Below are 26,581 nucleotides of genomic sequence, written 5' to 3'. Positions count from 1 at the left end.
CCCTGCGCATGGAGACCACCCTGTTCCTGCTGTGAACTCGCGTAATTGTGAAGTAGGAGCTGGCTGGCGTCAGGACTTGGACACTTCCTTACATTAGAGAGAGCACAGGTTTTCTTTTGAATGGTTTGAGAAGTAGAGTGCAGCTGGGAAACTGGTTACAGTAACTTCATACATTTAAAAAAAATATTAATCAACTATTTGTATCCTGACTCATTGTAAGGTGAGCTTGGAAATGGTCAGGGTTGGCTGCAACAGTTCATTCTCACGGGACTTGAGAAAGGACTACCTTAAAACACAGACACCCTTGGTGCATAGCAGCTCCAATATTGAAATTGCGTCTGTCCTTCATGGGAAAGGCACAGAAAGGATACCTGGACACGCCTGCCGCCCAGATGTTTGCCTTTTCTGTCAGCCCCGGGGAGGAGTAACTTCCTCGTCCGCCCCCTCTTACTGCTCTGGGTGCACAGGAAGTGGTTCAGATAATGTGGATGGTCCCATGTATTTCCTCTTCGTTCCATGTGTAGTAAAATAAATGTGAGTGCTGTTTAACGTATCACCTCATTTCATATTGCCTTTGCCAAGAAAGTGCAATTTTATCGAACATTAGGATTGAATTCTTAACTGAGTAATCAATTTCAGTAGTAAGTTAAAGTGCCTTCTCTTAATGACAACTGCAACCGTTAATCAGTTACAGTGGATTAACAGTTGTCAGCATTTATGCTAATAGCACTTATAAACCGTGGGCTTCTGAATTCCATATTTCTCAAACAGTTGGTAAGACTTTTTGCTTGAAGATATTGATTGTTTTGTCCCTTTGCTTGCTACTTGGAGATGCAAAGAAGTTAAATGACATTTTCACGGCAATGACACAGTATCACCTTCTGGTTTTGCACACTTGGCTTCGTGTCAAAATAGATGGAAAGAGTTCATTTGTTCTGGTTCTCTACTGTTTAATTTGATCTGGTGTGTGACTAAAGCAAGACAAATAGTATTTTTAATGAAACCATTTAATAACCTCTGGTAGCTTAGAATCGAAGGCATTGGAAAAACGCAATTAAAGGATGGCTAGATGTAAACAACAAGGAAAAAATCACTGCTTCAGCTTCACTGATCCAATTCATTTTGCTTTCAGGGTTTCATCGCCTTAAATGGTTTTGAACCAATGAAGCTGGATTCTCTTAAAAAGACGGACAGCCCATCGTGTGAACTATAGAGTTTGTGGACAAATTTATATTGGTGAGTTATTGTAAAATATCTCCAGGTAAAAGCTCAGGGTTTTCAAAATCCCCTTTGGAATGTGTTTTCAATTTGTTGATGACTGTGGCTCGCTGGCAGCCTCTGGATGTTTCATCGGGACGTCTAATAGCGGGATCATATTGATTGTCTTTCAATTAATTGCATCTGGTATTTTCATTTATCAAAAGCAAAACACATGTAATTAACTCTGAAGCAATATAGTTCAGTGTAAAGTGATTGTCACTGCTGCTATAGAGATAAGTCAATGGAAATTACACCAGGAAACTCGAGTCAGGATGGAGCCGTGTTAGGACTTCTCGACATATTAATTACAAAGAATAAAAATGAATTAGGGAAATAGTCCACGCCACCCCGAGTGGCTTGGGCAAAATGGTAGATGGACGTCTTTAGGGAGACAGCAGCTTGCTGATGATGGCACATCTTTAATGAGCTAAGATTTTTAGACTTACCAACCTCTAGGATGTCTTGAACATAGAATGGTTTTTTTTCTGGTGGAATGGATTTAGGGATGTGGGGTGTGTGCTGAGGAGAGCCTTCAATTGTCTGCTTATTTGGAGTATGGATGAGAAAATACCAATGAATAGAGTTCAGTCTTCCCTCCATAGCAAGGACTTTTGGGGGTCCTGAGTTCATTTCAACATGCCTTTAGCCATTTTCCACAAAACCTAGATCTTAGACTCTCAAAGTGGCAACTTCTCAGAAATGATTGATTTTTATCCTGTTGAAAAAAAGGTTTTCTCCTTGAGCTGACAGTGTCATCTTAAAGCCAGAAAAAAAGAGTGTGAGCCAAGTTTCTCAGTGTTCTTTCCGTCGACCCCCAGGCTCGTTCCCTGCAGTACTGAGTAGGACAGACCCTCAGGTTTGGAGAAAGGTCAAAGGCCCACAAGGAATTTGTACAACAGGATTCGTTGCCTGAGACTCCTGGGCAGATTCCAGCACACAGGGTCTGGAATAAATAATAACACAGAAAGAACTGTTGGCCTTAAAATGCAGCCTTAGGCACGGCTTTAGCCGGTGGCCGCCAGGGAGGCCGAACTGACCCTCAGTCTCAACCCAGCCAGTGGGTGTGGCCCGGGGAAGGGTCTCACTGCCTTTTCCCATGGAGGAGGGTCAGTTGCCGACACCGGGGCTGCTGCTCCGGACCTGGGCTCACGGAGCCCACTCCCCAGCAGGTCCCTCTGGGAGGCTTTATTTGTGACGTGAGTAGTTGTACTGGGGTGGTCCCCATGAGCCCCCGCCTTGTAGAAACCCGGAAACCTTTCCCAAGAGTGATCTGAGAAGGCTGTCCGGCCAAAGGCCACAGTAGAGCATGAAGTTCACAGAGGGTTACTTATCAGAGACGACTCCGTAATCTTTGAACAATTCTAAGAATCTTTGTACTGGGGAGATGAGAAACTAGAAATATCAGTAAACCTTCTTTTGGGGGTGGGACATGGGTATATCTATTAGTCATGATGGCCACTCTCAACCGTATACACTCAACTTTGCCTTTTAAGGCCAACATTTCTTTCTTTTCTGGCTCTCACTCATTTTTCTAAAAGAAACCTTTTTTTTAAAAGACCCTGTGTGCTGGGATCTGCCCGGGGTTCTCAGGCAGGGATGTTGTTGTACACATTCTTTGTGGACCTGGGGTTGGTGGGGTGTTAATTCCAGGATTGGGTAACGGCACTGAAGATGTTTTCAGTGGGTCACAGTGATGGAAATCTGTCAGCGCCCCGCGGGTGTCCAGCTCCACGTCCAAGCACTGCAGTGCCCCATCCTCGAGTCCTTCACGGAAAGTCACCCGAGGTTCACCTGAGGGAGCATCTTGGCTGGGTAGCCAAAACTTGAGAGTGATGCTTGGTACGTTTTGCAGGCACCACGGGGTTGGAAAACTATCTCTCTAAAGATTAGAATGTGGAAATGCACAGTATAAGGATGAAATGGACTTTTTAAATATCAAGAAATGGTTACATAACAGCATTTTCATTTGACTCAACCTAATAATTGAACCACTGCGGGATCCTGTTTGTCAATGATCTCTATCTCAGAGAGAGGAACATTAACATTGCATAAATGCATCCAATACCAGAATGAAATTGCAACACAATTCCTGATAGCAAATTTTTCCCTAGCACCTAGCACGCTCACACAATTGGCCTTGTACAATGGTTCCCAGCACTTATGTGTTTTGGGTATAATTTGGGGTAACAGTTTTTGATAGCACTCTGGAAGAGCTTGAGAAGCTCGGTGTAACGTTGGCGTTGGCCCTCCTTAGAGCATGGCCGCCATGCCTGCAGGATGCCTCGTGGTGTCTGTGACCTCACCCAGATAGACTGTGACCCCGACATCCTGGCTGCTCCCCAGCACTGGGCACCCTGCCAGTGGGTTAACCTTCGCCCCTGACCACCCCCGTGTACACTCACAGGGTGTGGTTCTCGCGTGTTCGAGAAGCATGTGTTAGTTCTTGGCTCTTTTCTCTGGCTTGTCACCGTGCCCAGTACATTGTACCCCACCCGCTGGGTGGCTCCTCGCTCAGCCCCAACTGCAGTCAATGCCCAGCAACACAAGAGGGGTATCTTGAATTGCAGCCAGAGCAAGGGACCACATGTTGATTTCAACCTGGTAGCTTACCTGTTGAGATCTCCTAGACAAATCCTTTTTAATGTAGGCAGAAGAGAAGGAAATAAGACAAAAAACACAAAATTCATAAAAAGTCACAGTCTTGGAACGGCAAACCTGTGTGGTGCTAGAACCATTTATACGTCATTTTTGTCCTCTTAGTATATTTGTGCGTGCCCTCATTTAAAAGCATTATATTTCTGTTATTCTAGACCTGATAGTCTGGTGTGTGGTTTTTTTCTTTTCATAACTTCAAATCAGACATGTCAGCTTTCTCCCCCCCGTGCAAAGAGGCTCATTTGGTCATCACTAATGAATGACTACATGCTACATTTAGATCTGTTGCATTTTGTTCTGCTTTTACTATCCATTCTGTACGTCATCGCTTGTTACAGTGAAAACCCAACATGCTCCGTGGTTTGCTGACTTCTGGAACCAGACTTAGTTCTCCAGTGGTTCAGATGGGTCATTGTTTTTTCTTGTGCCATTTTGTTACTAAGCATTAATATTTGTAGCGGTACCAAGTTACCTTGTAATTTTAACAAAAGCGGCAGGGAAAAATAAGTGCTTTTTGTCAAATGTCTATAGCTAAGTGGAAATACAAATCACAGCCCTTAGCTTTTATTCTATAAAATGATGGTGGCGTAGCGGTGGCTGCGGTTTGTCAAAGACGTGACAGCGTATCCGGCTGCCTGCACCCAGAGAGGCTTGTGCACTGCTTTATTTTGACAGATTGCGATAATGATGTGGAAGCTTGACCTGCCCCACAAAGCCCCAGGGAAAGGTGATCTGAGGTTCCCCTGGTGCTGGTGACTCAGAGGGGAGGGCCTTGCAAGGTCTGTTGTAGGGTCCAGGCTGCTCCGATCTGAGTGTGGCTTTAGTGGGCCAGCGGGGTTGGGTGAAGTCATCTCTCTGGTCATTAGGGCCTCTGCCCTGTTTCTGCCAACACAGCTTTCTTCCCGCCAAAACAGAAGGGAAAGTATTGCTTTACTCCAGAAATAAATGCCTACACCTTGCAGCGAGTCTGACTTTTGATGCTTGAGCATTGGAGGGAGCTGGCTGTGGTCATGCTGGCCCTCGCGTTGTGGCCTCCAGGGTCCCCTTGAGTTCTTGGCCTGCCCTGGTCATCACCCGTCCACTGTTTCCATCCAGCCTGCACTAGGGACGTGTGATCCTGCTCCAGTTTTTAGACTAGAGGCACAACTGCCAACATCGGAAAACACAAACCAGAGCAACATACGCCGGGCCTTTCATCTCCAGGGGACTCGCTAGATGAGAAACAGCCAGGAGGCCGAGATGGGGGCGGCAGGGAAGATGTTGGTGGAGCTTCAGCCCCTGCTCTCTGCGGAGAGGGGAGGAGGGGTCCCAGCTGGAGCTCTGGGTTCTTGGTTCTTGCTTGTGTTTTATTCATGAGCCGCAGATCCAAGTTCCTGTAGGAGCCGTTCTCTGGGAGGTGTTGATTCAGCCCTTGTCCTTTCCTCCAGGGAATTTCCAGGTCCCAGCAAGGCTCCTGGACCAGAGAGATCACCCACCTAGTCCCTTTGTTCTGTTTTCAAAGTCTGTCCTTGTCCCGGTCACATGGGGGTCAGGCCCCTAGCCCCTCCATTCTGGTGGGTCATTTTCTGCTCTGCTGGTGCTGTCCCCACCTCCCAGCCCTCAGGACTGGTTCTAATCAACCAGCGAGGCCAGGGAGGCCCGGAACTCTGTCATCCATGTGTCCGGAATAAGCCAGCCTGCCTGTACTTCCTGGGGTTCCCGGCCAGGGAGGGTCTCTACCAAGCTGTGTTCCTGCTGGAGGGCTCTGCCTGGGAGGGATGGCTCCTTGCGGCCACAGGAGAGCAGCGGAGCCACGGCCCTCTCTCCTGGTGGGGCAGGAGTTGGGTCAATACTGAGCACGCCATACAGCGTTACGCGCGGACAGACTAGGTACGTGGCCCTCTCTTCCCAAGATCCTATAACCTTGGCTAAGATCCCTGTTTTATTAGCGAAGAACTTGATGCTGAGATCATATGCCAGCACATGGGGCCCATGAGTAGACCTGGGGCTCGGACACCGATGGTGTAACCCCAGGCTCAGGGTTCCCTTGGTCCCTGCTGAAACACTGCAGTCCTGTGACTTGCTTTGCCGGTATGCAGGATCCCTCTGTAGTGATGACTTTGTCGTGATGACTTCGGGGTCCTTGGCTTTCTGGGAAGCTCACGTTCTCGTGTCCATGGTGGAGTCCATGGGAAGCGGGGCTGACCGTGGGCTGCTGCCTGTCCCCAGGGGTGTGGCTGTGTGCAGGGAGAGCACGTCTAAGGCCAGCCACGATGGGAACCTGAACAGACCCCACACAGAAGCATTTCTGCCCCTGGCCTCCCAGTAGACAGAGGAACAGCAGCCCCAGGTTATGGGACAACTAGAGGCCATTGTCACTGGTCTGCTCCTTATCATTTCCCTGGGATTTGGAGCATGTATGTGTGAGAGGGAGGGAGAATGGGAGGAGTGGATGGAGGTGAGAGCCTGCGCAGGGTAGGGGCCAGGCATGTTGAAGGAAATGATATTTCATGTTTGCTGTACGTTTCAGACTGCGGATGGATGTACATGTCACTGTGTGAGTGGGTGGGGAAATGAGCTTTCTCATATAAAAATGTTTGGGTCTCAATCCAGCATTCTGGGTGTGATTAGCGGGAGAGGAAGAGCTTATTTCTTTGTATAAATATTTTTGTTTAGCATTTATATGTTACCACTGCCGCTGTAACTACTATTTCTAGAATGCATTGGGCCAATAACATCTTTTTAAAATATAATCTTAATTTTAGGTCATTTTGGTGATTATTCCATCTAGATTTTTGTGGAGGAACACATCATCTCCCCAGGTTCGAGTGTAAATCTGGCATTACTTTCAGCTTAGCCTCAAATTCCTCAGCTGCAAATGCTAAGGAAATACCCCACAGCTCAAGAAAGAGCCCACACGTGATGCGGAAAGAACCGGGGTACTTACAGAGTTCTTCATCATTTAATTTCTGGATCCTGATTTGGTGCGTTTTCCAAAGTAAGGCTTTAGGAAATGTCTGAGGATTCAGTGGTCCCTGGTGGAGGTTGTCCCCAGGACCATTGCCTGTGGCTTTCCCCTTCCCTGGCGTCCACCTAACACGCAGCTCAACACATTTGCTTTATTGATTGATTCCTTTATTTTTGGCAACCTTGGCAACTCCCACCTGGCCCCGTGCTGTTAAAAACAAAGTCTTCCTGGTTAACTGAACACATTTGCAATTCACTCTTTCTACGTAGCAATTAAGATAATTCCCTTTAACAACAACAACAAAAAAAAGATAATTCCTTTAGACTCGTACCAGTTAAAGATAAATAGGAGGTTTAAAAAGAAAATGCTTCGTAGTTCATTGGTTTGTGTGTGTGCAGGCAGATGGGTAACAGACGAGAATGTCTGCCATGAGTGGACCCCTGTGCAAGGAGGTAAAATGGAACATTTTTTCTGTACTTCTCTTCAGCAGCAGCCCAACAGTGACATTTATACATATTTCATAATGTGGTTTCTTTAGACAGAGGGAGCAAACAAATCAATTTCTCAGCAGTATACTGTTTAAAGGAAACAGCAACAACCTGTGGGGTAAGTTACAGAAGCTGTTAAAATTAATTACATTCGGCAAGAAGATAGAATGTTGGGGAAAAAATGCCAATGTGCGGGGGTGAAAAACACAAGCCACGGATGAGTAGCAGTTCCGAGCATCTGAGCCCAGTGTTTAATTTCCATTTCTTCGTATGTGTCTACTGATCAACTCCAGTGGCTCCCACCCGGGACCCCCCATTCCGTCTTTTCTCGAGGCTCGTGGATCAGATGTCCTCGTGAGCTTCCAGTCGGATCCGCTTAGAGCAGCCTTGATTTATCGGACTGTATTGTGCTGTCTTTTAATATAGGAGATTTGCAGAAAATGAGTTCGTGGCAAAGATATCTGGTTCCTGTGTCTTGTAACTCAACACCTGGTCTGTGGTCGCCTCCCTTCTTCTGGTTCAGCTATACATTGTTTAACTCAAAGGAAACCTTTGTTGGCCTGGGCAGGGTGTAACCTGCAACTCCTCGAAAAATTCAGCTGAAGCAGCGCAGGGCAGCGATCCATTTCATCAGGTCCCGGGGGCGGGGGGGCTGTTTGCTGGGTGGTGCTTTCGTTCTGGATCCCGGAGCCTCAAAACAGGCCTTCCCCCCTCTCAGGAGGAGCTTTGGGGCAATGCAGGTTTACTGGGTGCCCCTCGGTTCATCCGGTCACGGCCACCTGCGTCCCACCCCTTCTGCAGACTGAAGACAGGTGTCCACAACCCAGGAATGGAAATGTGGAAGAAGCACTGTGGGAGGGTGGGTGCTCAGTCCTGCAAGATACTGACTCAGGATGCCCTTGGCCTCATCTGCATCTCTTAATCAATATTGATAACCTACTGGGCTTGTCTTTGCTGGGTGCCCATCACCCCCCTAACGCATTAGGGTCCCCACTCATGTTCGCTGGTGCAGGAGGGTTGCCCAGTCATTATAACACAGAAACCCAGGACTTCAGACTCTTTGATGATGCTGAGGCTTCTGACGGTATCAGGTGAAAGTAGACAAAGGTTTTGTAAATGGACTCGGATTCAGGAGTAGTACTCTGTTAACATGGAATCTTCCAGAGTGAGTTTCACAAGCTCTGTGAGGTAGAGGTCATGTCCGACGCCCTCCTGGTCTCCTTGATTTTCTGTACATGGTCCGCACGTTACAGACGCCACAGGACTCTTTTTTGAATGAATGAATCCCAGGCTGCAGAGGGACCAGGGAGGAGTGGGATGGCTGGACCTGTGCAGGAAGCGTCCCAGCATCTGTCTGGAAGGAAGGGTTGCTTCTGCGTCAGCTGGGAGTGTTTTCTGCTGACGGAAGGCAAACCGGCATGGTGCGCTACCTGTTTGGAGGAGGTGTACGTGCTCTGAAATAATATGTCCTTGTTCCCGAACTTTCCGCGGCAGGAGAGCATGTCCCTGCCTCCCCTGCTTGCAGGTGGGACACAGGTGGGGTGGGGAGTTTGAATTCTGTGTGGCTTGGGGACCCAGCTGTACTCTCCTGTCCTCTGGGGTGCTGTGCTTGTGATGGCTTCCTGGGTGAGGGGGAGTTGTGATTCAGCCGCCTTGATTGCATCTGAGCTGGGATTACGAGGACCTGTAGCCCCAGGTCCCTTGGGACTGAAGGACAGATGGAGTGTGTATCCAGTTCCTTCGTGGTCCCATCATGGTGGCTGCGTGCTTTGCCTGCCTTCGGAGATTTGGAAACTGGTATTTTGTGTATGCGTATCTGATGACCCCAGTCCCGTGTTTGTTAAAAACCCTAACTTTGAGAGTACACGACTCCTGGCCTTTCATAATTCAAACCCACTTCCACTTCCTAATGACGGCAGAAGATGACCTCTAAACCACGACATAGGGTTGCAGCTTCCTCTAGGAAAGAGGGTTCTTGCTGATTTGTACTCTGATCTCCCACAGGCTTCAGTGGCAGCACTGCACGGGCCTGTTGAAGGCTGGAAAGCCTTCTGCTTGCGTGTTTAAATAGAGCAGAGTGATGCGGCCTTAGACTTGGCTGGGAAACGGCCCAGCTCTTTAGTCTGGGATTGCATCATAACAGGCATCCCTCCAGAGCCCCATTGGCTTTGGCACCGCCTTCTTGTTTTTTGTTTTTGTTTTTTTAAAATAAATTTATTTTATTTATTTATTTACTTTTGGCTGCGTTGGGTCTTTGTTGCTGCGCACGGGCTTTCTCTAGTTGCAGCGAGCGGGGGCTACTCTGCGTTGCGGTGCGTGGGCTTCTCATTGCTGTGGCTTCTCTTGTTGCGGAGCACGGGCTCTGGGCGCATGGGCTTCAGTAGTTGTAGCACACAAGCTCAGTAGTTGTGGCTCGCGGGCTCTAGAGCGCAGGCTCAGTAGTTGTGGCGCACTGGCTTAGTTGTTCCGCGGCATGTGGGATCTTCCTGGACCAGGGCTCGAACCCGTGTCCCCGGCATCGGCAGGCGGATTCTTAACCACTGCACCACCAGGGAAGCCCACCTCAGTCTTGTTTTTGCACAGGGAAGGTAAAGATTCCAGTTGCCAAGGCAAAGACTTGGCCGTGGCCTTGGTGATGGGTGGAGGGAAAGGTCCTGAAGGCAGTGCCAGGAAATGCTTGCAGGGCGTCCTGGGCCACCTCTGATGGCGTCAACCTTGGGCAAACTAAACCCCTCTGCACTTAGTGCCTCAGAATCCCTCTCTGTCAAGGGGGGGTGAATAGTAAGTAGTACTAAATCTCAGAGTAGCGGGGGTTCAATGAAACAGTCATTGAGGAGGACTTGGCAAGCTCCTGGTACATTGTAAGGGCTTAATAGAGAATGACCGCCATCATTATCATCATCGTCGTCATCATTATTAACAGCATCAGTAAATGAGATAGTCATTCATTCACTTAGCTTGGAGGGGAGCCCTGGTGACCTGCCCACGGCTGGAGGAGCTTGGACCACAGAGTGTATCTCTCCAAGGAGGCACCTGTAGTCTGGCTGATAAGAACATTGAGATGCAAGATGACTAGAACTCTAGACTTCCTTGTTCATGGCAGTTCTGTCATGTTTTCCTCCTGGGATGTTGGAAGTGGAACCCATCTCCTTTCCCACCAACCTGGTAATGATGTTTCTTTGTCAAGGAATGAAAGTTTAGGGTTCCCTGAGGCCTTTCGCACATGTTGCACGTGTTGAGTTTGAGCTCTTCATTTCATGAGGGTGAGCTGATCTGAGCCACAGCGGCGCCGAGGTGCTGGTGGCAGGGTACTGTGCCCAGGTGTGACTGGCTACCTGGATACCTGTCTAATGATGTGTGTCCTTCTCTGGGAGAGGGTCCCCATTCTCCTGTCAATGGCTCAGGTCTCTGCAATTTGCCTGAACGTTGAGTGTGACCAGCAGGGCTGAGCCCGACTCGGCCTGACCCTCCCCAGCGGTGACCGGGTCAGCCGTGGAGAGGGGCAAGCACATGGGGCTTTATCCTGAGAGCAGCGCTGGGAGAGGCCAGTTAGCACGGCTACTTCACATGAAAGGCTGTTAGATTCAGGTCACCGGGTTTGGACTCCTGCATTTTATGGCAAAGTCTAAAAATGCAGATTTGTAACAACCAATGTTAATGAATTCAGACTGTTTGAATTTCACACTGAATAATGGCTGGAATTATCAGAGCCAGGGGCTTATGAGATCCTTGGATCGGTGTAATCTTTTCTCAAGATTCAATTGATAGATAGCATGATGTAATATCACATTACTTTTATTAACAGGCCTGGCCATAAAAGAAACACACTTATTAGGATAGGAGAATTTAGTAAAAATAGTAGTAATAACAAGACAATTTGGAATGTGTAATCTATCCAGTAAATTTCAAGATGCCACATCTCATTTAAAATGCAATGCTGTGCCCATAGATGTTGAACGCAATACCTCTGTACCCTAGGGCTTCCTGTTTTTTTTTTTACATTAAAAATATTCTATTTAAATGCAGATTTTGATTTGCAATCTAGGAAGAGAAGTATAGGAAGAAGGACAACTGCATCTTTTAAATCAGTTTTGGTTTCATGGTTTCTTATTCTGCCTGTCTTTCTCGTCCCCACCTTCTCCTCCCCCAAAGGGTAATCTTTAAACATACAGGTTAGGAAAATGCATAACGTTTCAGAGGATAATAGCATTGTTATAGCCTTGTCTGTCTTAGAATTTTCCTCCACACACATCCCACCACCCCAAGCTGAAGAAACACAAAGGGCTCCAGATTTCGTCACAGGGCAGAAGCTTGAGAATTTCTCTCTCTCTCTCTCTCTTTTTTTTCCCCAGTATGTAAGTACGTATGTTACGTATGTATTTATTTAGCTAGCTAGCTAGCTAGCTAGCTGCGTCAGGCCTTAGTTGTGGCAGGTGGGATCTTCGTTGTGGTGCGCGGGCTTAGTTGCTTCGTGGCATGTGGGATCTTAGTTCCCCGACCAGGGATCGAACCCACACCCCCTGCAGTGGAAGCACGGAGTCTTAACCACTGGACCGCCAGGGAAGTCCAGAGAATTTCTCTCTTTAAATTGAGCTAATTCACAGGAAATGAACACATATCCAAGAATACACATTTGTGGTAGTTAAACTATTTTCCTTTTAGAATTTATTGCTGCTAATTCTGTGTGTGTGCATGTGTATTTATTCCCCCTGAATTCTATCCTTCCATTGCTTTTCCACATGCATTTCAAGTACCTTACCTGGAAAACTAATGGAACAGCCATATTGCAGGGCACAAATGTCAGGAAGATGTTAGGGCTTCCCTTTTGAGCGCAGAAGTGACTTGTTTGATGTTGAACTTCAGTTACCAAAGAAATGGATTTATAGCTTTTGACATTCTACTCTTAGAATTAATTAGGTGGCTAATCATTATAAATACCATTTTCTTTTGCTGTTGTCTCCATTTAATAGAGCATCTCCTGCTATATGCACTTGTCAGTTTCAAACAGAGTTGTGTTTTGGCTTTTATGCTCTGTCAAGGGAAAATGAAAGTAAATTCTTTATAATATGCTAATTGATCTATTTGGGAATTTTTAGATATAGACAACATCTGTGCTTGCCAGTAACACAGTTAATAGCTTCCAATCTTCAACATAAGAAAATGTTTTCACTGTATGTGACCTTGCTGAGACCTGCTGTGTCCTCCCCAGGGCTTGGCCGTGTGCAATTTGGGGTCCTTTCCTTGGGACCTGAGGCCATGTAGAGGATGGCCAGCTGTAGTCTTGTGCCCCCGTCCCCACCCCATCCTAGACCAGACTGGCTGGAGTGAGGGGTTCAGAGCAAGTGCCCTTGGACTCGGGCAGTCCTCAGAACCCTTCTGTCTTCCTTGGAGATGCCACCTTCTCTGGTAGCTGGGCACCTTTGTGTTTTCCCTTAGGCAGTGATTTTGGCAACTCAAAAGCTTTTTTTCTTGCAAACCTGTAGCCAGGAAGTGTCCTGTCTTTTCCTGTTGGGCGTGAGGGTTCCCTTTAAATGCTGACTCCTGGCAAAGCAGAGTTTCCCCAGCAGTTGGTGGGAAATGCTCCAGGTTGAGTTGGGGGAGGGAGGAGGTTCCTTCAGGGTGCCTGGGTGCTGGGGCTTTGCGCACAGGCCTTCCGTGGCCGTGGAGCACAGAGTTGAGAAGCCCACAGTGGTCCAGCGCTTGCCCTCAAAAGGAAGCCAGGGGAGCCGAGCGCTCTGAGCTTTCCCATCCCTCTTGGGCACACAGCCTCATTCGGTCCCATACGTGTGGCCAGTCCTGCAAAGTCGGAGGGGGGGAATCTTTATTTATTCTTATTATTTTAATGGATAATGGAGGTTAATTGCCTTCTCTGGGCTCCTGGCAGGAGCAGAGGTAGGGTTTGAACCCAGGTCTGGGTTCGACCTGCACACCCAGCCTGTTGTGCACCATCCCCATCTCCCAAAACTGTTTGGATGTTGGGTATAAATGTGGCTTGCTGTTGAGTGTACCTGACTGGCTGATTTGATGGCTGTCCTCTCACTGTAGACTCCTAAGTCTGTTTACAAACAAACATCTAAGAGAAGGCTTCCCGACCCAACTGCTCCCAGGCAGGTGAGCTTGTTGTGTTCTGTGTGTGGGGTCCAGAGCTCCATTCCCCTAGGGCCCGGCAGGGGGTGGCCCCAGACCAGTACAAGCCTCTTGGACTTTGCAGTAGCCAAGCCCCTGGGCTGGACCACTGCAGGGAGGGGAGCCCAAACCCCAGAGTGTCTGTCTGTCCTGTTTTTGTCTCTCTGTTCAGCAGAAGCAGCCTCCACGCTGGCTCGCTGGCACCGTGAGGACGAGGCTGGGCTCTGGGCAGGTCAGGGGAGAGGAGTGAACAGCAGGGTCTTCTCACCTCCCCTCCTCGGAAGCCTGGCCCTCTCATCCCCCAGGTCCTGGCCTTCCTGCAGGCTGCTGACCACAGAGACTCCAGCCAAGTGATGTATTAAGGGCCGGCCATGCCCTGGACACCGCTCAGTGCTGTTTCCTCCTGTTATCACTAATTCTCAGCCTCCAGTGATGGTGTGCGTGTAGGTGTCATCATTACAAACACAGGCGGGAAACGGGCTGTGCATTCTGAGGTGATCTGCCCAGGGTCCCACGGGCTGTTCCCTGCGCTGAACACATCCCGCTTCACACCTGCCTGGTGACTGGCAGCCGAGAAGTCACGGTGCATAGTACGTCCTTCATGAGTGGGGGTTAGTGACTGTTGCCAGTGCTGCTTTTACTGTTGGCCTCTCTTCCCTTTTGTTTGAACCTAGACACTTTGGCCAAAGGTAATCACTGCAGAGGGGTAGTCATTGAGTCTGTCGCTGAGTTACCAGCACCCGTGACCTATTCATCTCTGGCTGAACTTGTACACTCAGGCGCGCTTAGATGTACACACAAATGCACACACTCCTACACACATGCACACGTAAATGCACATACTCCTACACGTGCACACTCACACGCACACACGTGTACACACACACTCCTGCATACGCACACGAGGTGGGGGCGGGGTGTGGACCTCTTGTGGCATGTGTGCCCTGGGGGCGCCTGCGTCTGGACCGGGTGAGGGGTTTCTCGGACCCCGTCCTCCTGGGTCCTCACCTTGGCTGCCTCTCGGGACTGGCTCGGATGAGTGCAGACTCTTAGCTCCCACGGTGGAGAGCGGAGGGCTTAGACACACAGTCATCCGTCTTAACTGTTGGCTGAAATGTTTATAGAAATGGAGTTGGGGGATAATTAGACGGTGCTGCCACTTTCTCTGTTTTTCCCAGGTGGACAAGTAGGGCAGTTTAATTTGAGGCCAGTAAATTTTATAATTGGATTTAAAAGAGGGAAACGTGTGAACCTGGCACATACATCACCTTTCCCGCTGCGGCGACGGAGCCTCTCATCACGTATGGATCAGATGATTTTATGACGCCAGCATTAGTATTGGGCGCACACGTAATCTAGAGCCAGCAGGTTCATACACTACTATCTCATTAAATTTTCAGGCAAAAGCCGCAAAAATTAATTGGAGGCATGTAATAGTTTAGAATGTGAGCCAGCTTATGGTAATATAAATTATATGAAGAGAAGACAGTTTTATATACTGAGAGGGGGAAAACCGGTTTACTTTAATGAGAAGAGATAGAAATGTAGAGCTATTTTTTCATTACAGATGCACTTGAAAGTGTTTGGACTTAGTTGATGAATAGAGTTAATTCTCTGCTACAGTTCCAGTAATTCATGTTGCACAGTTTAATGACTTCTAGATAAAAACAGGATTGAAATGTTAATTTCTCTGAAGAAATTGGGGCACCCTTGTATATCAAGCTTCCCCCCTATTAAACCACTAGTTAATTTCACTAAACAAGTCTCCTGGAGATATTTCATGCTACGTAGACTTTTGTATTTCTTACCTGAGTTAGCTTACTGTCTTTCTCTAAGCCATGATGTATGCGTGACTGTCTTAAATGAGAGGATTTGTTGGGCAGAGCTGTGTCTCCACAACTTGACCCAGTAGAGGTTCCCCCACGTGGAGATTTGTAACCAAGCGCAAGATTTCATCCGTATTCTAGTGACTAATAACTTTTATTTTCTTTGCTTTTGTTTGGCTGTGGGTTTGGCTGGGTAGATCTGTTGTCCCTGTTTTTGAGCTGGAAAACAAGAAATCTTGATCAATCAGTAGTAGATTCCTGAGGCTTCTGTCCCAAATCATGCAGGAACTTTTCATCATCACCATATTCTTTTGCATTTTTGTTTTCTTTTTCACTTTTCATCATGCTGGGCTTTTTTTTTTTCCATAGAGCTGATTCAAAACTGAGTTCAGTGTCTTCTCTTCCACTTTAACCTACTCTCAGAAAAAAGATGCGCAGGAAATATTAACTGTAATAGCAAAAAGTTAAGTAGTAGTGGTGCTGTGTAATTATGGAATATTCAAATTTGTTTATTCCCAGATTTCCTACACGTATTTCTCTATGGGGTTTTTGTTGTTGTTTTGGTTTGGTTCGGTTTTTGATCTGTTTGTTTGTTTTACAATGAGGACAAAAAACCCACGAGTATTTAAAAGGGAGGGAAAAGATGACTCCAGCCCTGTTCTCCATTTTTCCAGTTTGCCTCTGGATGTGCTGTTTGAAGGGCTTCCTAGAAAGGACTCCTTTAGGGCTGAGCAAGTGAAGACCTGGCAAGACTGACTTAACTCCCAGGGGGGACGCAAGGACCCCTGCCCCCCACTCCACCCCCACCCAGTTAGACCGCTGGGCCCAGAAGAGGCTACATCCTGAGAGTGGGCTGGTGGATGCTGGTTTTTAGGTTCTTGTCTGTTGAACTTGGCTTTCTGAGACCCTCCACCCCTCTCTATGCCTTTGTCAGTTAGGGACCTTCTAACATTTGGGGATTTGGTCTTTTTTCCTGAGATCTGTTTGTAGGTGTGTGTTCCAACTTTCGCTCACGGAGCAGTTAGTGGCACGGCTGGGAAACGTAACGTGAACTTGGAGCGTGTTGAGAGACTCGCCCTAGGAGGCTGCTCTCATCCTCCAGTCACCAAAGCCCTTTGCTTTCTCAGCTTCTGCTTCAACTGCGCTGAGCTGTGGGTCAGGCACGGGGTCAGATCCTCTCCTTTGAACGCACTTTTTTCAGGACGGCATCACCCGGCCCCGCGCACCTTGGTTCCTTCTCGTGTGGCCGGGAGCTCACACTTGTCCTTCTCTGCTCTGCTCACTGGATGCACTTGGTTGATTCCCTTCTTTTATCCCCACTTGTCCCTTTCATCAGCCGCCTTCACATCAGCGATGTCTCTTCTGTCCCACATTGTGGAAAATTAACTTGTGTACCATCGACCCCAGCCATTTCTAAGCATTTCTTTTCCTTCGAAATCTCAGAAACTTCAGTTTAGGATTTCTTTAAGGGAGTTACTCAGATTTTGGCGCTGTTGACATTTGGGACCCGTCAGTTCCGTGTTGGGGGATGTCGTGTGTTGGGGGATAAATGCGGCACCCCTGGCCTCCACCCGTCAGGTACCAGTAAGCACCCTTCCTCCCCGCCCCAGTGCGACAGCCAAAGTGTGTCCGGTGTGTCGCCTGATGTGCCTTAGGTGTAAGTGTCCCCACTTGGGATCACTGGCTTTGGGGGTGGACGTCTCCTCCGTGCCTGTCGTCACACTGCTCTTGAATCAGGTGGATGCAGCGCCTGGAGCAGCCTGGAAATCACCTTATAGCCAGTTCTGCACCTTCTGGGAGACACGCGGCCTGCACACCTGTGTCTCCTGGCGCTCGCTTCCTTGTAGCCTGTTGGTCCTGGTGGTGGAGGAGGTGGCGCTTCAGCACTGGAGGGGGCCCTGCGCTGAGATGCAGTCCTGCCTCCCGCTGCCCCCCTCAGACTCACGCGGGCGTTCGCGCGTGCATCCGACAGACAGATTTGTCACCTTGTCACGGTGACATTTCGGGATGGCCTCCCTGCTCATGTGCCGTTGACACCGGGCCGTCTGAAATTGGGCCGAAGCATCCCTCAGACTGAACTGAAGGAGCCTTATCGGCGGCACCAGGCATAACTTACCGCCTGCTTTTCCCTGTTTCTTTAACTTCTAATTGAAACCATTTAGTTACCACCCCTGCTGCTAGGAATCTGGGGACAATTAGGAAAGTCCCATCTGTCCTTTGAACCACGTTATATTGCCTTTTCCTCACTACCTCTGGAAGACGGTGGGTTTGAACAGCACTGTCTTTGCTTCCCACTGGATGGTTGTTATCTCACTTGAATGAGCTACGGCAACTCTTTAATTCAATTATTTTCTCCGTCGCTGGCTTTGAGATGATTTAGTTGAATCAGACGCCTGGTTTTCCGAGGCAAAGCGGTGCCTCCACCGATGCCATGGGTGGATTTTAAAGATTTCATTTAGAGAGGAGCGCCTTCCCTGCTTGCCCCTGAGCTGCTTGGCATGAGCCCCTGTTTACCATTTCAAAACAAAGATTGGAAATGGCAGATGCCATGGGCTTTGCCAGTCTTTCCCCGGGGCGAGGAATTATCTGTCCAGTAATATTAGGTCAGTGAATTCCCACCCAGCTGTGTGTCTGGAAGAAGGGAGGGGGCGGGGCAGCGTGGGTGCTGGTCAGGAAGGACATTTATAAATCTATAAATGGGCTAAACAGGCCACTCTCCAGCTTTGCTATTTGAGTTTGAATTAAAGCGTCACGAGTGGGAGGTGTATCGTGCAATCATTTTAACCAGTTTGCTTTCTAATGTGGAAAATCTGCCTAAAATAAGACCTGCTGCTGTGGTTGTCCAGAGACAGCGGATGGGTCAAACATGCTCGGACCAGAGCAGCACGCGGGGTGACAGAGGACACTGGGGCCTGCGTGGTTTTGGTGAGAACTCTTGTTCCTGAGCTTGTCTTCTGTTTTTCTCGTGGGCCCCAGGGTCCCTGCGGATGTCACCTCAGAGCACAGGACGCAGTGAAGATTTGTTTCTCCCAAATCTTAGGGTGTTTTTAACCCAGTACTAGGGGTGTCAGATGCTTGCTGAGAAAGCAGGCCAGGTGATGATGGCTCTGACTTGTAGGTTTTTCCAGGAAAAGGCAGGAGCAGGGACACCAAGGCAGGTAAGAGCTGGCCAGCTCGGGTCCAGCAGTCCCTGGGTGCAGGGTCCATGCAGCGTCGCCAAGCTCTGGGCACCGGTCATGCCCCACCCAGAGGTCCGAGCTGGGCTGGGGTAGGCCGTGGGCCGCCCTTAAACCTCAGGAGCAGGGGCTGCCGCCGTACCTCTGCGGGGGCCGGTCCGTGTTCCTGTTGTTTCTGCCGCTGGTTTGGTGAGCGTCTCACTGAGTGTCAGTCTAGTGTGTGAACGTGGGTGTTTTTCAAGCATCCTGGCTCCTAAACATAGGCCAGCACCCTCATCTGGCGCGTGATGGGAGAAACCGGTCTGCTCCAGTCTGTTCCAGTGTGGACTTGTCCGGAGGCTGGCACCTGCCGGTGGTGTTACCACCTCTGCTCTCCTCCAAGGCCACCCAGGGGCCTGACTCTACTTCAGAATTAAACCCAGTGGGACAAGACTCTTGTCGTGTGTGTGTGTGTCCAGGCAGGTGGGCATGTCCATGTCCGTTGTGTCCATGGGAGAAATGGTAATAAGACACCATCAGATATTGTGAGTATGAAGTGATTAGAGTCTTCAGATGTGGAAACCAGTGTCGCCTTCCAAAAATTGAATGCATGCCCTTTGACCTACTAATCTCCCTTCCCCACCCAGTGCCAGAAAAGCTTTAATACACCAAGATGTTCCGCCGACGTGGTGTTATTTGATGGCAAAAAGACAGATGCCTCTAGCACCCAACAGTGGGAAAATAGCTCATTCTTTTTAAAATGATGCTTTCACAGTTTGAAATAACATAAGTAGAAGGCTTGTCTTAAAGTGGAAAGATCCAATATTGAATGTATATTTATGAATAAAGCCAGAGAAACACTCATGGGGGAATCTGATAATGAATGTTTTATAGTGCTTATCTTTAGTTGGTAGAATTTGGGGTTTTTTTTTCCCCCATTCTCCCATCACTCCAATCAATGTTCTGTAATGCATATATGTTGATTTTTTTTTTTTTTTAAATAGGGAAAAAATTGCCGGTCATCTTGATGTTTCCAGAAGGGTTAAATGCTTAACGAAGAGGGAAGAAATGCAGTACAAGATTTATAAAAGCAAAGCTAATTGTTCTAACTCAAGATAACGTCATTGTCCTTTCTCCTTGCTTTTCCTAAAAATATGCACGTTTGTGTGAACACACGGGGTTTTTCTGTTGACTTAACAAAAAGAATCCTGCTATCCCTGTATTCCCGTTTGATATAGCAGATTGTGCACAGACAAATCCAGTATTTCCCTGTGATTGTCTTTGGGCACATGTGTGGACACAGGTTTCTGTGTCAGCGGGTCTGTGTACTTGCTTTGTTTTTAGGTTTTTGTAAAACCCCCCACCCCCACCCCCGGCGCCATTTTTGTCTTTCTTGGCAGAACAGCGTATGCTAGTGTCCAGCTGCCCTTTGGTCGCTGTGTGACTTTGGGAAAATAGTTGAGCCTTTCTGTGCCTCAGTTTTCCCCCTTAAAAACAGGGGCAGTAGTGCCTATCAATAGGCTTGTAAGGACTCAGTGAGTTAACGCTCGTACGTTGGGTGAACCAGCGCCTGGACGCCTAGTGATTGATCACAGTACCAACCTGCTGTTTTTGTTGGTGGTGCCACTCTCCTCATCGTCCCAGTGTTTTCAGCAACCGGTATCAGTCCACACTCTCCCCATGTTTGTAATCACATACACACATATAACGCTTTAAAAGCATAGAGTTTAAAAGCTTTAAAAGCATAGAGTTCAGTTCATAATACATATTCTTTGCATTTAACGGCCCTAATACATCCCTATCCCTCTCCTCAGAGCCTTTCACGGATTCTCTTTTTGAAGAAAAATCCCGTTTCGGTCGCACCTGTTCCTTCCCCGCCCCACCCCACTGCACCCCGCCCACACAAGCAGATGCTCCTGTCTGTAGCAACCACAGCTTTGGTTGTGATCTTCAAGGACTGTGGCATTGGAACTGCCCCCCGGAACCAGGTGTCCCAGCACTGGAGAAATGCAGAAGTGTTCCCGGGGACAAAATGAGCGCCGACTTATATGGGGGTGAGGGTGAGGGTCTTGTGAAAACTGAACCAGCAGAGGCCAAGGTGAGAATCCTCCTACGACTCGATCCCACCCATAATGGGGTTCCTCTGAGCAGCTGATTGCAAGTCGTGATTTCTTTTATTGAGAAGGCATTTATTAAGTGCCTGCTGTATGTGTGGGATGGAGCTAGGACGGCAGGAAATGATGTGTAGATCCATTTAGGAGGCAGCCTGGCTTCAGCCTGCTTCAAACCACTGGTTTCCTTCTGTTCTCTTCCCTGAAGGTTTACAGTTTCTCTCTATTCCCTTGGGCATGGTGGGCCCGCCGGGAGCTGTGCCTGGTCCACACACTTTGTGTAGATTCAGGAATGGGAAGCAAGAGAAATGGTGACTGGGACAGTTCTGGCGAGACCTTCGGGGTGGGTGACGTGGGGCTCTAGGTTGACGAAATTGTCATCTAATGACCCTGGGTTGACTCCTCCCCGCTGGAGTCAGGCTCTCCCTGGTCAGGCTGTTGCTTTTCAAGTTCACCACATTTGGTCAGATTTTTTGAGAATAATTTCACTGATTCCATCAGGCATTTTTGTTTCCCTGATTTAAAATTTTTTTTGCGTCAACTTTCTGGTAGGTCGGAATCTCCGGTTGTTTAAAAACAAAATCTCGTTAGTTGTGTTTGCTTTTTCACAGGAGTATTGGAAAGGAAAACAATTTTTATTCTAGTCTAAAATGTGTTGTCAAGCGCAAATATCTCAAAGTTAAAAAGAGAATGTTTTGCAGCACATTATCAGGCTCAGAAATATTCTGTGTAGGGCTCGGCTTTTTTGGGGACACACATGATAAATATGCTTTGTGAGAGCCGTTATTCATATTCTATTGCATATTTGGGGGGAAGAAATTAGAGTGCGGCCTTCGGGTCTCTAATACCAATTTTATATCTCAGGACCCAAATTGATGAACCCCGGCTAGAGTAAAAGGCACATTTGATAGGCTACAAAAGTAAAATGTGTTCTCTACAGACTCGGTCGCACATCCGTTCAAAAATCGTGTGTCTCTCTTCACACTTTAAACATTGTGTGTATGTGTATGCACACACGTGTGCGTGTTCTAGGATTTGTGTGTACCGATCACAAGCTGTCACCTAACTTGTGTTCTAGAGGACGATACACCCTTGATGACTGTCTTCCTGCAAGGTGTGTACGTCAGGCTGGGAATATGGTCTGTCTTGGACAGAGTAGCCACTTTGGTGGGGATGTTGAGAGCGGCCTCCGAGGAGGGAGCTGAGAGTGGGTTGGTGGGAGACAGCAGCCTCATGAAGATCTCTCTGAGGGCCTGCGGGCAGAGCCCCTGGGGCAACAAGCAGTGTGGCAATGGCTGCGGCTGCAGCGAGGGGACAGCAGGGGGCCGGGAGCGGGTTGACCATCATACAGGGTCCTGCTCTTGACCTGCGAGGCAGTGGGAGCAGTGGTTTCAAGGACAGTGTGATAAGGTCAGATTTAAGTTCTGAAAAAAGATCCACTCCCCACCCCAAAAAAGAAAGCCCACTAGGTGTCCCTGGAAAATGGTTTGGAAAGAGGCAAGAATAGATACAAGGAGACCATGTAAGTGGGTCCATAGAGTTATTGAGATTACTCATTTTAGCCAAGAATGTCTGAGTTAACTTGGAGGAGTAGATTTCCCTAAGGTTTTCTGCTGGAGGATAACGTGTCCCCGGAATAACTTTTGAGGTTTTGGGGCCCTGATTTCAGGAGTAAAGCTACCAGCTCTGCCTGGAGTGTGAGATGGAATTGTCTCTGGTTAATGGGATCTTTAACACAGCAGAATCCCCACTGAACACTTTCTGTAACTGCTGGTGCACACGGGGTAGCTCCCCTGCCATATGTCCTCAGAGCTTTCTTTCATTGTCATTAAAGAACGTTAGACGTGCGTATGGGAAGAGGCGGGAAGCTGCTGTAATGACTTTGTCTTCACTGTCTTCTCTCAGCTGCTTAAATTGCTGTCGGGACCTGTAGGAATCTTAGACGAGGGAGTTTTCTCTGATCTAATTATGCTGTTAGTAAAAATGTTGGCGCCTTTTCTCCACTTTCTCTCTTAGCCACTAAAATAAAACTTTATATTTTAAAACTTTATCTGGGCAGCTGTTTGCAATCTGCCTCATGTTTCCTCCTTACGTATTGGTGTCCTGGCTCGGAGGATGGAAGGTGACTTCTGTCCTGGTCCTGGGGGCCAGGAGCCCCGGGATTCCGGAGCAGCTCCACATCGGGTCACCTTTGGGTTTTGCCTTGCAAGCTGTTGCTAAGGAGAGGGCTTTGTTTGCATGGAGCCTGGGGAATGTTCAAGGGCAAGTGCACTTTGGCGAAGATTTGCAGATTTGCTGACGTGGCGAAGTCAGAGCTCTCTCTGGGCATGTGTGTCCAGCACCGGCAGTAACAGGTGGCAGTAACAGGTGAAGAAGCCAGCACCTCTGGGGGTAGATTGGGGGCAGCAGTGGGGCAGTGTTTTGGGAATCACGAGGTGCCTTGGCGGGAAGGAGCCCTTATGGTCAGCAAGGCAAGGCTGAAGGAGGGAAGGTAACAGGGAGGGGTAGGCATGAGGGCGTTGCTTCCTGGGGATGGGGGTGGGGGCAGGTCAGGACCTGCCCTGTGGCCTCCCACCCTCTGCCAGTGAACAAAGGATGGAAAGGGGGAGAGGGTTGTGGGTGCTTCTGAGAGCCCCAGTGGCCTGGGAAATCCTGCCAGAGTGGGGCCACCATCACGGGCCCCCAAGACAGAGGTTGTGTGGACCTTGGGTTGGGGAGGTGGCTTCAGGGTACCAACCACTCCCAGTAGTGCCCTCCCTTCCGGGAGGGGCGGGGAGGGGAGGGGGAGGGGAAGGGAGGGAAGGGGAAGGGAGGGGCAGAGCAGAGCCTGGGGTGGGGCAGGGCTGGGCCAGGGCTGGGCCAGTAGGGCTGCAGGAACACACCCTCAGGCCAGGCTCTTGTTCCTTAGTCATCTTTCGGAGCAGCTGCTGTGGGCTCCAAGTAGAAGCATACCGGACCGGCCTCTCCTGCGGTACCTGTGCAGGTGGCCCCGCGCTGCGGGCGGGTGCAGAGTCACAGGCCACCTGGAATCCCTGCTCAGAAGGAGCAGCCGTGCAGCCCGGATCCCCTCTTCGCTTAGCACGGGTTTGGGCAGATTACTTGGAGGGCGTGGTCTTCCTCTCTCCTGCCCACAGTTTTGTTAGTGTGGCCTCGGTCATGGGCATCTTCCTCATCTTCTGCAGATGAGGAAACTGCGTCTCAAGAGGGTCAGGTCCTCACTCAGGGGCGGGGACTTGTGTGAGGCTGCCCGGCCAGGTGTCCTCCCCCACCTCCCGGCTGGAGGCTTCGTGGAGAAGCCTGCGATGGGCCTCTGATGTTTCCCCAAGAGTCTCTCCCGTCTCGTCCCACATGTCTGGAGACTCCTTTTGATCCAGAGTCAAATCGAGAGCTTTTTTCTGAGCGATTGGGTATTGTGTGCTGGCTCCGGTGGTCTTACATCTATGTTTTTGGTGTCAGATGGAAACCTTTAATTTTAAGGTGAAATACTAGTCTAACTTTACTGGTGCTAGTTTTTAGCTAATTTTCTTTATTAAATGGTGTTCAGCATCATCTCCCGGGATGCAGGGATGACGGGGTGTCCCTGCCCTCCTGGATCACATCCTTACAGAGTGGTGGGGGTGGCCACCCAGGGAGATGTTCTATGCCCTGGGTCCCAGGCAGGCACTGCCCCCCATGTGGTTCAGAGGAAGGAACACACAAATCCTGTTTTCTGGGCTCCGGGAAGCCCTCTCCCAGAGAAATAGCTTCTGAGCTGAATTTTCTAGCAGCAAGAACATGAAGAGTAGAAGGTAGTGCTGAAGCCGGCTGGCCTTGTCCTTTGAAAACCGGCCGAAGGAAGATTATCATGGACCCTTTGCCTGGCCACTGCGATCAAGTCTCGGGGGAGAGGCAAAATTAGCTGAAGATGTTACCTGAGGCAAGAGATATATTAAGTTTTTATAAGGATTGATTGAATGATGGAAAGTCAAGGTTAGTTACAGGAAAAGTTTTCTCTGTGGAAGCTACTGACAGTTTTCTGTCCTCTCCAGAGAGTGACCAGTTGGGCTGAATTTACATGGAGAGGATGTCAGTTAGCTGTGAGGAATGTGGGGTTTTTAAGAGGCAGCGTTGCCTGGGGCCTGTGAACTGCTGTCCAGGGTCAGCCCACCCGGCTGTAGCTGGGAGCCTGGCCAGGCCTTGCCCCTGGGCCACCAGGGAGGACATGTTAAGCTCTGGGACCCTCACATCCTGCCTTGAGCCTCAGCCTTGCCATTGGGCTGGTCCTGGCTTTCACTGTGGCTGTGTGGAATCGTCCCTGCCCAGTGGAGTTTGAGCAGGGAGGGAGGGTCGGTGAATTCTTGAGCCTTCTCATGCCAAGGACCTCACACACCACCTCGAGCTGAAGCCAGAGACCAGACCAGTGGTTGTGGGTCCAGAGACCACCTGAGGGGCAATGCGGGCCTGGGGTTTGGATGTTTCGCAGTCCGGTTACTGGGTGTCAGGTTCCTCGGAGCAGCCTCAGTTCGGACAGAAGGCAGGCAGTGAGGAGACGGAGAGCCCTTTCTACTCTGTCTCTCCAGGCTTTCTCAGGGCACTGCGGTTCACTTGAGGCCACTGAACCCCAGACTGCAGATGGCAGAGTGGGGAGGCCTCTCCTGCCTTTGTCTTAGCCCATCACCTCTGTGATGACAGCCCGCGGTGGGGCAGGGGGAGAACGGGATCCTGGGACCCTCGTTCCCTCTGAATCTACCTGTCTTTCCACCTAAAGCCCCTGACATGCTGTGAAACTTACTTTATTTTGGATCGTTTTATCTTTAAGACTAGTAAAATCACATTGCAATAACTTGGGTCCTATGGGGGAATATCAATCAACCCTAAAACGTAATCACAATTGCTGTGGGTATTTATGCCCATTTCTTCTTTTTTTGTCTCTTTAATTTTATATTTGATATAATTTCAGGCTTACAGAAGAGTTGTAAGAATGGGACAAAGAATTTCTAATTACCTGTCCCCTAGACACCCCCAAATGACATTTTACCATATTTGCTCAGTTCTTCTCTCACCCACACAAACACAGAAGAAGCACTGTTTTTTTGTTTTCTGGGTTCTTTTTTTTCCCCCTGAACTCTCTGAGAATTATTTGCACATATGTTAAATAAGTGTTTAGGGATAAAGAAGTTAATTTTTCCTAAGTACATTCTCTTACAACACAAGTACCAAAATCAGGAAGTTAAAACCGATGATATTATCTAATCTTTAGACCTTTTATAGATTTTGCTGGTTATCACAGTAATGTCCTTTATGGCAAAAGAAAGTTTAGTTGCCATGCCTCCTTGGTCATCTTTAATATGGAGCATTTCCTCACCTGCCTTTGGTCCATAACATGGATGTAGTTCTCAAGAACAGACCTGTCATTTTGTAGACTGTGCCTCCATTTGGGTTTGTCTCGGGTTTTCTCCTGATTAGCATCAATTTATGCACTTTTGGCAGGAGTACTTCAGAAGTGATGTGTTGTTCTCCGTGCATCGTCTCAGAAGGCACGTGATGTCAGTTTATCTCACTACTGGTGCGGCTAACTTCGATCACTAGGTTACTGTGCTGTTTCTGTTTTCTCCACTGTAAAGCTATCCTCTTTCCTTTTGTAATTAATAAACGTGTTGTGGGGAGGTGTTTTGAGACTATGTAGATATGCTGTTGAACTTCACACTTTTTCACCCACTGGTCTCAACGTCCATAGATAATTCTCATCCAAATCAATTATTATGACTGTTGCCAAATGGTAATTTTCCAACGCCATCATTTCTTCTACATACACTTATTTGTTTACTTTCTACTCTTTACAAGAAGCATCCTTTTTTTCCTTACATATAATAAGATAAAGTACTTTATCTCTCTATGTATATATAATGACTCAGGTTCTTATTTCATTTAGTGGGTTACGATCATCATTTATATTGATGTTCAAATTGCTTCATGTTCAGCCAGCGGGTGGCCGGCTGGCTACAATATTATCTTGTGTTTTTGAAATGTCTCT

At 48.5% G+C, this 26,581-nt stretch overlaps 1 protein-coding gene across 8 annotated transcripts in view; it reads left to right on the top strand.

The window, feature by feature from the left end:
• The window catches only part of CTBP2 (C-terminal binding protein 2), a 165,043-nt gene that overhangs the window by 48,816 nt on the left and 89,646 nt on the right, over positions 1–26,581 (top strand). For 5 of the 8 annotated variants that reach the window (XM_082407344.1, XM_082407341.1, XM_082407339.1 and 2 more), the window contains exon 2: positions 1,133–1,236. The exons of the other annotated variants lie outside the window; for them this stretch is intronic. The gene's annotated coding sequence lies outside the window, so the exon portion shown is untranslated. The remainder of the gene's footprint in view (positions 1–1,132; positions 1,237–26,581) is intronic. 8 annotated transcript variants of the gene reach the window in all.

This window comes from Balaenoptera borealis (assembly GCF_965194805.1).
Source record: "Balaenoptera borealis genome assembly, chromosome: 10".
Lineage (NCBI taxonomy): Eukaryota > Metazoa > Chordata > Mammalia > Artiodactyla > Balaenopteridae > Balaenoptera > Balaenoptera borealis.
The sequence above is the reverse complement of the archived record's forward strand: the minus strand, read 5'-3'. Positions and strand labels throughout refer to the sequence as shown.